Source organism: Hyla sarda, chromosome 5 (assembly GCF_029499605.1).
Source record: "Hyla sarda isolate aHylSar1 chromosome 5, aHylSar1.hap1, whole genome shotgun sequence".
NCBI classification, from domain to species: domain Eukaryota; kingdom Metazoa; phylum Chordata; class Amphibia; order Anura; family Hylidae; genus Hyla; species Hyla sarda.
In genome coordinates this window covers 377,279,288-377,290,506 of record NC_079193.1, presented here as the reverse complement: position 1 = coordinate 377,290,506, position 11,219 = coordinate 377,279,288, and the positions used below count along the sequence as shown (strand labels likewise).

General features: G+C 44.9%; 1 long non-coding RNA gene across 1 annotated transcript; it reads right to left on the bottom strand.

Annotated features, from left to right (window-relative positions):
* Positions 1 to 9,188: 9,188 nt before the first annotated feature.
* On the bottom strand, positions 9,189 to 11,170 carry LOC130274475 (uncharacterized). Its single transcript, XR_008844399.1, has 3 exons — positions 11,054 to 11,170; positions 10,779 to 10,985; positions 9,189 to 9,589 (listed from the first exon to the last, which is right to left on the bottom strand). It is a non-coding gene; the product is annotated as an uncharacterized LOC130274475 (long non-coding RNA).
* Positions 11,171 to 11,219: the final 49 nt, after the last annotated feature.

Genomic DNA, 11,219 nt, shown 5'->3' with positions numbered 1-11,219 from the left:
GTCTGGAACACTGGCTTGGGATACACAAGGAACGCTTTCACTGGCACAATGGCAACAAGATCCGGCAAGGAAGGGAAGGGGAAGTGAGGTTATATAGACAGGGAGCAGGTGGAGGCTAATTAGACTGATTGGGCCAGGCACCAATCATTGGTGCACTGGCCCTTTAAATCTTAGAGAGCCGGTGCGCGCGCGCACCCTAGGGAGCACAGGCACAGACGGGGAATGAGTCTGGTAAGTGGGCCGGGATGCGAATCGCGAGCTGGCGCGTCCCGCATCGCGGATCACATCACAGCTAGGGACATTATCGCAGCGCTCCCGGTCAGCGGGTCTGACCGGGGTGCTGCGAACAGGAGAACGCTGCGAGCGCTCCGGGGAGGAGCGGGAACCCGGAGCGCTCGGCGTAACAGTACCCCCCCCCCCCTTGGGTCTCCCCCTCTTTTTGGAACCTGAAAATTTGTGAATTAGGTCCTTGTTGAGAATGTTATCCCCGGGTTACCATGAGCTCTCCTCAGGGCCGCAATTATCCCAATCTACAAGAATTTTTTTTTTACCTCTGACCGTCTTAGACGCGAGAATTTCTTTAACCGAGAAGACATCTGAGGACCCGGAGACAGGAGTTGGGGAAACCAGGTAAAGGAGGAGACACTGAGGTTTGACTGACGGGACTGGGAGCAGACGTGAGGCATTTATTGTGGCAAGAAGCACCCCAGCTCTTGATCTCCCCGGTGGTCCAGTCAAGGGTAGGAGAGTGGCGTTGAAGCCATGGCAGACCAAGGAGGACTTCAGAGGTGCAGATGGGCAAAACAAAAAGTTCAAATTTTTCGTGATGCAGTCCAATGCTCATGAGCAGGGGTTCTGTGCGGTAACGCACAGTGCAGTCCAATATTACTCCGTTGACTGAGGAAATGTAGAGCGGCTTGACGAGACGGGTCACAGGGATGTTGAACTTATTAACAAAAGAGGCCAAAATAAAATCTCCCGCAGAACCAGAGTCCAAGAAGGCCACAGCTGAGAAGGAGGAGTTGGCAGAAGGAGAAATCCATACGGGCACAGTGAGACGTGGAGAAGCAGACTTCAGACCAAGAGACGCCGCTCCCACGTGAGCTGGGTGCGTGCGTGCGTTTCCCAGACGTGGAGGACGAGTAGGGCAATCCACCAAGAAATGTTCGGTACTAGCGCAGTACAGACATAAATTTTTATCTCTGCGGTGAGTCCTCTCTTCATGGGTCAGGCGAGACCGATCCACTTGCATAGCCTCCTCGGCGGGAGGCACAGGGGTAGATTGCAAAGGATAATGTGAGAGAGGTGCCCGAGCGGTGTGGCCCATGACAAGGCCTTCCCAGACAGGAGACCACGGCAGAGTCTAGAGTCCCCACCAAATTTGTCCGGCAGGGACAAGCGGAGGTTAGGAGCAGCCGCTCGCTGCGGAGGAGGTGCAGGAGCCGGCGGAGGAGATGGTTGTTGCTGTAGCGGTGACTGAAGTTGCTGTAGCATGGCTTTCAAGTGCGACAGCTGGTGATCTTGTTGGGCGATCAGTCGGAATTGCTGGGTGTCAGCGAGACTTGGCAGCGGCACCTCAGCGGGATCCATGGCCGGATCTACTGTTAGGATTCGGTGTGTCAGAGAGGGATTGGCGTGGACCGTGCCGGCGGATCGGTTCTAAGTTGCTACTGGTATTCACCAGAGCCCGCCGCAAAGCGGTATGGTCTTGCAGCGACGGTAGCAACCAGGTCATATCCACCGGCAACGGCTCAACCTCTCTGACTGCTGAGATAGGCGTGGTACAAGGGATTAGGCAAGAGCAAGGTCGGACGTAGCAGAAGGTAAGGGCAGGCAGCAAGGATCGTAGTCAGGGGCAACGGCAAGAGGTCTGGAACACTGGCTTGGGATACACAAGGAACGCTTTCACTTGCACAATGGCAACAAGATCTGGCAAGGAAGGGAAGGGGTAGTGAGGTTATATAGACAGGGAGCAGGTGGAAGCTAATTAGACTGATTGGGCCAGGCACCAATCATTGGTGCACTGGCCCTTTAAATCTTAGAGAGCCGGTGCGCACGCCCTAGGGAGCGGGGCCGCGCTTGTCGGGACAGCACAGACGGGGAACGAGTCTGGTAAGCGGGCCGGGATGAGAATCGCGAGCGGGCGCGTCCCGCATCGCGGATCGCATCACGGCTAGGGACATTATCGCAGCGCTCCCGGTCAGCGGGTCTGACCGGGGCTCTGCGAACAGGAGAACGCTGCGAGCGCTCCGGGGAGGAGCGGGAACCCGGAGCGCTCGGCGTAACATTCTTGTATATAGGAGCAGTATTATAGTAGTTATATTCTTGTATATAGGAGCAGTATTATAGTAGTTATATTCTTGTACATAGGAGCAGTATTATACTAGTTATATTCTTGTATATAGGAGCAGTATTATAGTAGTTTTATTCTTGCATATAGGAGCAGTTTTATAGAATTTATATTCTTGTTTATAGGAGGCAGTACTATAGTAGTTATATTCTTGTATATAGGAGGCAGTATTATAGTAGTTATATTCCTGTATATAGCAGCAGTATTACAGTAGTTATATTCTTGTATATAGGAGCAGTATTATAGTAGTTATATTCTTGTATATAGGAGCAGTATTCTAGTAGTTATATTCTTGTATATAGGAAGAGTAATATAGTAGTTATATTCTTGTATATAGGAGCAGTATTATAGTAGTTATATTCTTGTATATAGGAGCAGTATTATAGTAGTTATATTCTTGTATATAGGAGCAGTATTATAGTAGTTATATTCTTGTATATAGGAGCAGTATTATAGTAGTTATATTCTTGTATATAGGAGCAGTATTATAGTAGTTATATTCTTGTATATAGGAGCAGTATTATAGTAGTTATATTCTTGTATATAGGAGCAGTATTATAGTAGTTATATTCTTGTATATAGGAGCAGTATTATAGTAGTTATATTCCTGTATATAGGAGCAGTATTATAGTAATTATATTCTTGTATATAGGAGCAGTATTATAGTAGTTATATTCTTGTATATAGGAGCAGTATTATAGTAGTTATATTCTTGTATATAGGAGGCAGTATTATAGTAGTTATATTCTTGTATATAGGAGCAGTATTATAGTAGTTATATTCTTGTACATAGGAGCAGTTATATAGAAGTTATTTTATTATACAAATGGGGAAGACTTTTATTAGTTTTTGCACATAGGGAGCAGTATATTAGTATCTCTCCATCCAGGATAAAGAAGCTCATAGCAGAGTAAACACCTCTATGACATGCATTTACCTTCTAGGTCATATGGACAATGGTTGTCCTAACCCCTTTAACTCCTGGAGCAACTTCCTGATGCGATTACTATTATAAGAAGACATCTAGGGCCTGATCCTCACTCTCAGACTCCACTTAAGCTTAAATTAAATCTGAACATGCGGCTTAATTAAAAAATAATTGGCTTAATCTTTATTGTTGTAAATCTCAGGACGTTGCTCGGCGTTTTATTAAAAAATCCAATGTGTATAATTATCATTCTAAGGAGACAGTCGGTTCAGATATCACAGAGAAAAATCATAATAATAATAATGAAATTCTTCTGTGAAATGTTGTGACAAGCGAGCAGAAACAATATTTGGAATTAATGAAACATCATCATCATTATGGAGACGTGCGAGGACGCCCGGAGAACGCACGCCGCTTATTACGTGACAATATCTCCAGCTCATTGCCGACCATCACGGCTCCTCTTAACATGACTCCTCATTACCAGCACATATTACACCAATAAAGATTGCTATGTGCGCTACATCACTGCGCTTTTATAATATTCCGTCTCCCTGTGAACAGTATAATTGACTCTACTTCCCGGCAATCTGAATTTGCTATATAACTGCTATATAATTGTTTTGCCTTCGTCCCATAGTTATAGGGGCACGGAAACCGGTCGTGTGTTGGCGAATTGTAGTCGGGAGATTGCCCAAGTGCACAGACATAGTAAACCTTTGGCCTTATACACATGGGCATACGTCTGAGGTGTACTGAGCCGTAATATGGCGCCCATAGAAGTTTATTGGGCCCTACTGTATTTTCAACCATACTGGGACCAGCCTTTGCTTAAGTTGAACATGAACAGTACCGTTTCTACCTATAGGCAAAATAGGCAGATGCTTAGAGTGCCCTCTTGATGGAGGCACTGCTCTGCAAACTGCTAAAAAAGTTAGCAGCCAGCCAGCATTCAAGCACCCACCGCTCATCCAAAGCATCCGGCCAGCCAGCACCACCGTCACACCACACCCCCGATACCATAAGAATCTGCATTCTTCAGCATGCTGGATGAGCACACGGCCACCTCCGAGGCGAGAAAGGCAAGTAAGGTCTGTTCCGCATCCTGACATCACGTGCACCTCCATACATCCGTAGTAAGATGGGGAGTGTCAAAGGGCGGAGCCAATGGACAGGGTCAAGGACGGCAAAATTAGCTTTTGCCTAGGGTGGCAATAATCTTAGCACTAGCCCTGAACATGAATATATATTTATATATGAAAAATGACCCCCCCCCCCTTCCTCTCCCACCTATTCTGCAGTACACAAGAGCTCAATGACCTCCTGGTTCTGTACCATCAGGCCACTCAGTAGTCCATCGGAGCAGTCCGGGAGCCTTGTCATATGTTTCTAGGTTCATTAGTAAGTGTCATTAGAAGTTCTGCTGTTATATCTGATGGAGATAGCACAAATCCATCTGCAAAAAAAGTAAGTGCACATGCATGTGATGTGTGTATATCATGTACTGTGTTTGTACCGTGCATCATGCGTGCATATATTGTGTATGCTTGTGCAATGTGTATGTAATGAGTGTGTATGTAATGTTTGCACCTAATGTGTATGGGAGTGCAAGGTGTATATAATATGCATTGTATCCAAATAATGTGTATGTGTGTGCAATGTGTGTATATGTGTGTAAGACATGGATTTAATAGGAAACTTGTCACCTGTTTTATGCTGCCAAAATCATGGGCAGCATGTAATGGGTGCAGGGAGCACGGACCTGGAACACTATTGTGACGTTGGGCTGGGATAGAGTGCAGCCCTGAACTTGCCCACTCCCTCTGTCCCTGCCTACTTGCGTACTGACCCTAGGAAGCAGGTCCACAACCACAGTGACAGTCCCTTCCTATTTAAAGGGGTATTCCAGGCCAAAACTTTTTTTTATATATCAACTGGCTCCGGAAAGTTAAACAGATTTGTAAATTACTTCTATTAAAAAATCTTAACCCTTCCAATAGTTATTAGCTTCTGAAGTTGAGTTGTTGTTATCTGTCTAACTGCTCTCTGATGACTCACGTCCCGGGAGCTGTGCAGTTCCTATGGGGATATTCTCCCATCATGCACAGCTCCCGGGACGTGACCATTGAGCAGTTAGACAGAAAACTTCGGAAGCTAATAACTATTGGAAGGATTAAGATTTATTAATAGAAGTAATTTACTGTTTAACTTTCCGGAGCCAGTTTATATATATATATATATATATATATATATATATATATATATATATATATAAATAAAAGGTTTTGCCTGGAATACCCCTTTAAATGATGGGAGTCAGTAGTCAAAACAATAAACTAAAAAACACTGACAAAGGTCGGGACCAGCTGGAGGCACAAAAACTAACCGAAAAAAACCTAAACACGCACACACACACACAAATATGCAGTCAACGAGCAGAGTCCAAGCCAGGAGGGAACAAAGTACAATAACAGAGTGTCAAAAGGTAGTCAAAAGCCGAGCCAAGAGTCACAGAACTAGAATAAACAATATGAGTACAGAGGTTGCTAGGGCAGTTACAAGAACTTTCACAAGCAAAATCTGAATGGAAAAGGCTTCCTTAAATACACCTGTGCATCCAGCAGGAGGACTCTGATAGGCTGCAACTAAATTACACCCAAATGCACAGAGGTGTAGTCCTAGCAACCAAAATAAACAAAAGCTTTCAGGGCAGATTAACCCATACTGCTCTGCTGCTAAGAACCCGACCTATCACATAAAACAAAATAATAATAATTAGAGCATCATACAAGACTTTGCAGGATAATATTGTAATATTTCAGTTCAGACTAAGTCAAATTTGACAGCCTAGTTTAACAAATAGACCTGAAACAAATTTGGGGAAATTCGGTGAACCTGGCGTATGAATGTTAGAAATATATTTCAAAGGAAAAAAATCAACTGGTGGCATAAAGTTCTACAGATTTGTAAATTACTTCTATTTAAAATTCTCAAGTCTTCCAGTACTTATCAGCTGCTGCATGTCCAGGAGGAAGTTATGTAGTCTTTCCTGTGAGACACTGTGCTCTCTGCTGCCACCTCTGTCGATATCAGGAACATTAGGAACTGTTGAGATCAGTACCAAACCTCTCATGCTCTGGCCATTTCTGACAGACAGAGTTGGCAGCAGAGAGCTCCAGCCCACTAACCAGGGAATCCCAGACACTTGTCCCGTATCCCCAGGTCAGCACACTCCAGTTAAAGGTGTAGGCTGTAGCCTGAAGACAGTATCAGGCTGGGACCTACACTAGGAGTGGAGCGTAACCTCTGGCCTGGCCAAGCGGTGAAATCACCTGTGATCACCACCTGCACCAGAGCGGAGCATTAAGGCGGCAGTCCGACTGCTGCTGCTCTTCTGGGTGAACTACTGCCTTCTGGAGGAGGGGGAATTACTGCCTACTGGGGGGGGGAGGGGATTACTGCCTACTGGGGGAGAGGAATTACTGCCTACTGAGGGGTGGATTACTTCCTACTGGGGAGGGGGAATTACTGCCTACTGGGGGGGAGGGAATTACTGCCTACAGAGGGGTGGATTACTTCCTACTGGGGGGAAGGGAAGTACTTCCTACAAGGTAGGGTGGATTACTGCCTACTAGAGGGTTACAATACTGCCTATTAGGGTGTGGGATTACTGTCTTACTAAGGGGGGGAATTACAACCTACTAGGCTAGGGGGAGAGAAATGACTGCCTTCTGGTGGGAATTACTGCCTATAGGGGGATTCACTGAGCAATTACTGGCTACTGGAGGGGGGAGTACTGGGGAGAGCTACCTGGCAAATTGGGGGATGACCTGCTTACTGTGGGGGGCTTACTGAGGAGTCTACCTGCCTACTGAGGGGACTACCTAATTGTTGTGGGAGAATAACTAAATGAGGAACTACTTAAATACCCACTTTAACTGTTAGGGGCACCAAGGGGGAATTATTACTATTTGGGGGACTTTATATCAAGAGATTGTATAGTGGTGGCATTAAGTTTTTATAGCACACCTTTCAGAAAAGAGCCATGGCTGAAAGAAGTCATCTTGGTGGTTTGGAGAAAAAAAAGAACGACTCAAAGAAGACGTCACCTGTGAGTCACTGCTGGGATCTACTGCTCTATGGTCAGTATATGGGGGAATATGAGTCTGTATATGATTTGTGTTACACAATAAAGGTCCTGGGGGAGTGGCAAATGTTGGATCCGTCCCTGGTGCCAAATACTCTAGGTATGCCCCTGAATAAGGGACAGGGATGCTAATAAACCAGCTCACCACAACCACACAATATATAATACTTAGCCCGTGTAATAGAGCATGACCACAAGTGCCTTGGGAAGCCTGAGGTCTAAATAAGGTCCTGAAGACATGGTGGTGGTTTAAGATAGTAAAATGACCTTATGGGTTCAATTTAACATACAAAAATGACAGGGAACCAGATAAGAAAGCGGCTTCTTTGCCTCCTTCACCTTCCGTCTGTGAAGAAGCAATGACTTCTCTTTGCTACAGTCACACATTTTTTCCCGTAATTGCCTCCCACAAAATTAATTACATTTTTATATTTCTTTACCTAACCCTATTATGCAGTAAGGTCGGCCGCGCAGACACACAATAAATAAGAAGCCGGATAAATGGCGGTAGTCATCATAATGTCCATAATTTATTGCATTGTACGTCCTCACTTTGTAATTACCTTACAAGTTCTGAAAAAAATATATAAATATATTCTCTATAAATATTCAAGACAAGTATAAATGTCGTATTAATGAACCATCGCTAGGTTACGTATTTCCAGATTGTAATTATCTGGGCAACAATCTCCCTCCCTGGAATGGACATTATGTGGCATCAAAAGCAAATTCTCTCACCGGTTGGCAATTCCAATGGCTTTGAGCTTGGACTGACCGCCAGTAGGAATATGATTGTAGTCCCAGGACCGTAATGGCTGCCAAGGATATTTTGGTATCGGTAGCGGCTGGAACAGCATAAACAAGATAGAAATGAATCTGTAAAGCGATTTCCTGACGTTCCCCTGGCAGCCACGGATGAGCGTTACTTCACACAACAGAAAGCAAAAGCCCTCACTACCAGGCCCGGGCTGGAGGCTTAAATACCTGACAATAGACTTCTATGTGTTGGCTTTGGCCTTAGAGCATTATTCACATTCATTCTAATTATGTCTATGTAAACAGCAAAAATGAACAGATCAGGATAACTAAAATTCAGGTGGTAGAAGGACATAGAAAATATGTATATTTTTAATAGAAGTGTGTTGCTTTGCATTGTAATTACCTGGGGGGGGGGGGCTTGAACTCCCCTTGGTCTCCCCCCCCCCCCCCCCCCCCACACCACCACCACTTAAGGGGACATCAGCAAAGCAAGCAACACCTGACCAATTCCCTCAAAAATAAATCTAAAAGTTTTGGATTTGGATAAAAACTAATTTTTTAGACAATTTGGAACCAATTCGATATGTTCTGAATCATTGGCTCATCTCTATTCTTAAAGGGGTACACCACCCCTAGACATCTTGTCTTCCATTCAAAGGGTAGGAGATAAGATATCTGATTGCAGGGAGTCCACTCACTGTTGCTTGCTATGCTGATGTACCCTTAGTACATAGCTGTCACGCCTCCTCCCATAGACATGAATGGAGGGGGTGTGGCGTGACATATCAGCAGCCAGGCCCCCACAATCACACATCTTATCCCCTTACCTTTGGATAGGGGATAAGATGTCTAGGGGTTTAGTACCCCTTTAATCAAACAGATTAAATGGGTACTTCACCCCTAGACATCTTATCCCTATCCAAAGGTTCTAGTCCTTATTTCCAGAACATAGTCTCATCTGAACCTGTATGGGCTACAAGTTGACTTTTTTTTGCCCCCTGGTGCCTTTATTTCTGGCATGCAGTTGTTTCTACAATCTGGACATGGCCTCTGGCTTTACAACAAGAAATAAACACTCTAAAACTTGGTTTACAATGAAGGACGGTAGAAAAATTAGTTTTAGCATTTAGGCCGGGGGGGATTCAAAGTTTTAAGCTCAGAATCCAAAAAAGAGTTAGCTTTTTTTTCCCGGATACTTTCTAAAGTCTGTCACCTCCTTTCTATGTTATATAAAAATCAATAGTGCTGGATGTGAGTCCCACAGGAGCAGAATCATGGAGGCTTCGGGAACCGTAGAAAACAGCGTGTGCTCCAATGCCTTCTTCAATATTTTTAATGCTCTCTAAATGTCTGTGTCTCTGAGGTCTCTTTGTACATCCCAGATATTGAGTCTTGCCTGAGAATCCTAGAAGATGAACAACATAAGTGGATTTACAGAGCAGAGAATCTTTAAAACTCATGGAGTTTATTTTCTGTAAGACCAACCTGTATTTTCTATAATCTTCACTCTTAAAATCTGTCTTCAGATCGTTCATCGCATGGATGATGAGTGACCCGCTAGAAGCCACTTGGGATTTTCCAGACAATAAGCTTCCTTTCTACGATACTGATGCCGAGAACAAGGTACCCTGGGTCCCCATTCATTGCTATTATGTTTCTCATAGAAAGTTGACCCTCTAAGCCAAAATCCATTTGGCACTGACTAGACTGGGGTGCGGAGTCATCAAAATCTTGGCCGTCTTTATTCATGGCCGTCTACACCCTTAAAGGGGTACTCTGCCCCTCAAAATCTTTTACCCCTATGATTTACCTGCCGCACCCGGAATACGTTTACAGCATCGGGTGCAGAGCAGGAGGTTCATGACGTCACAGCACGCTCCATCAATGCATGTCTATGGCAATCACGCCCCCTCCCATAAACTTGCATTGAGGGGGCGTGACCATAACATCACCAGTTGGGGGTGACTGTGACTTCACAAGCCTCCGCATCACCAGTCATCCGGCACAGAGCGAAGTTAGCTCTGTGCACCTGATGCCTGGGGTGCTACAGCCGAAATCGGGGGGGGGGGGTGGCTTCTCGGGATTGGAGACGTGGCGTTACGCCCCCTCCCATAGACATGAATGGAGGGGACATGGCGTGAGGTCCCGTCTCTAGCCATTGAAACCCGGCGTTCTAAATCTACTGTTTAGAATGCAGGGTGCTACACGGGTGCTGTACGCAGATAAGAGGGGGTCCTAGTGGTGGGACCCCCCACAATCAGAAATCTTATCCCCTATCCTTTGGATAGGGGATAGGATGTCTGTGGCAGAGGATCCCTTTAATATTAATATACTGTATTTCAAACACAATAATAAAACTAAAAACCCATGTACCCCACTTGTAGCCCTGCACTGTGGATGTTTACTCCATGAGCTCATTGATTTGGTTCGCTCACATTTTCTTCCCCTGTACCTGTGGATGTTTACTCAATGTGCTCAGTAAAAGACGTGAACGCTACAACTGTCTGTGTTATTAGTTTAATTACATTATCTATAATTGTATTTTTTTTGTAATCAATGGCAGAAATCCAGAGAATCCTAAAGGGGTGACTTACTTTTCCTTCCTTCCTCTTAATCTACCCAGCATTGAGGGGTTAAATGTTTCTCCTTCCAATAACATCCACCTTGAAACCCTCTAGGCTAACGTCCTTTTGTCTCCAATTTGGCACTTGATGGATCTGCGCAGGAGATGTGAGCCGACACTTCCAGCGATGGAGCAGAGAGCGCCGTGTTCATGCTAATTCTTTAATCTTGCAAATTGCCTAAAAAATGACAGTAGAAATTAAAAATACAAGCAGGTGACGTGATTTCCTATAATGGAATATCTCACCCAAAGATTAATCTGCTTGTATGAGGTTTGACGTCTCTTGGCTTCTCCAGATGTACGTTGTATGGATCTCATCGCTTCCATCCAACCTCGGCATCTAATTGAGAGCTTTGCCGCGGACTGACATCCTGTTCATAGACGAATTACAGGAGGACAATTATTGTTTCAT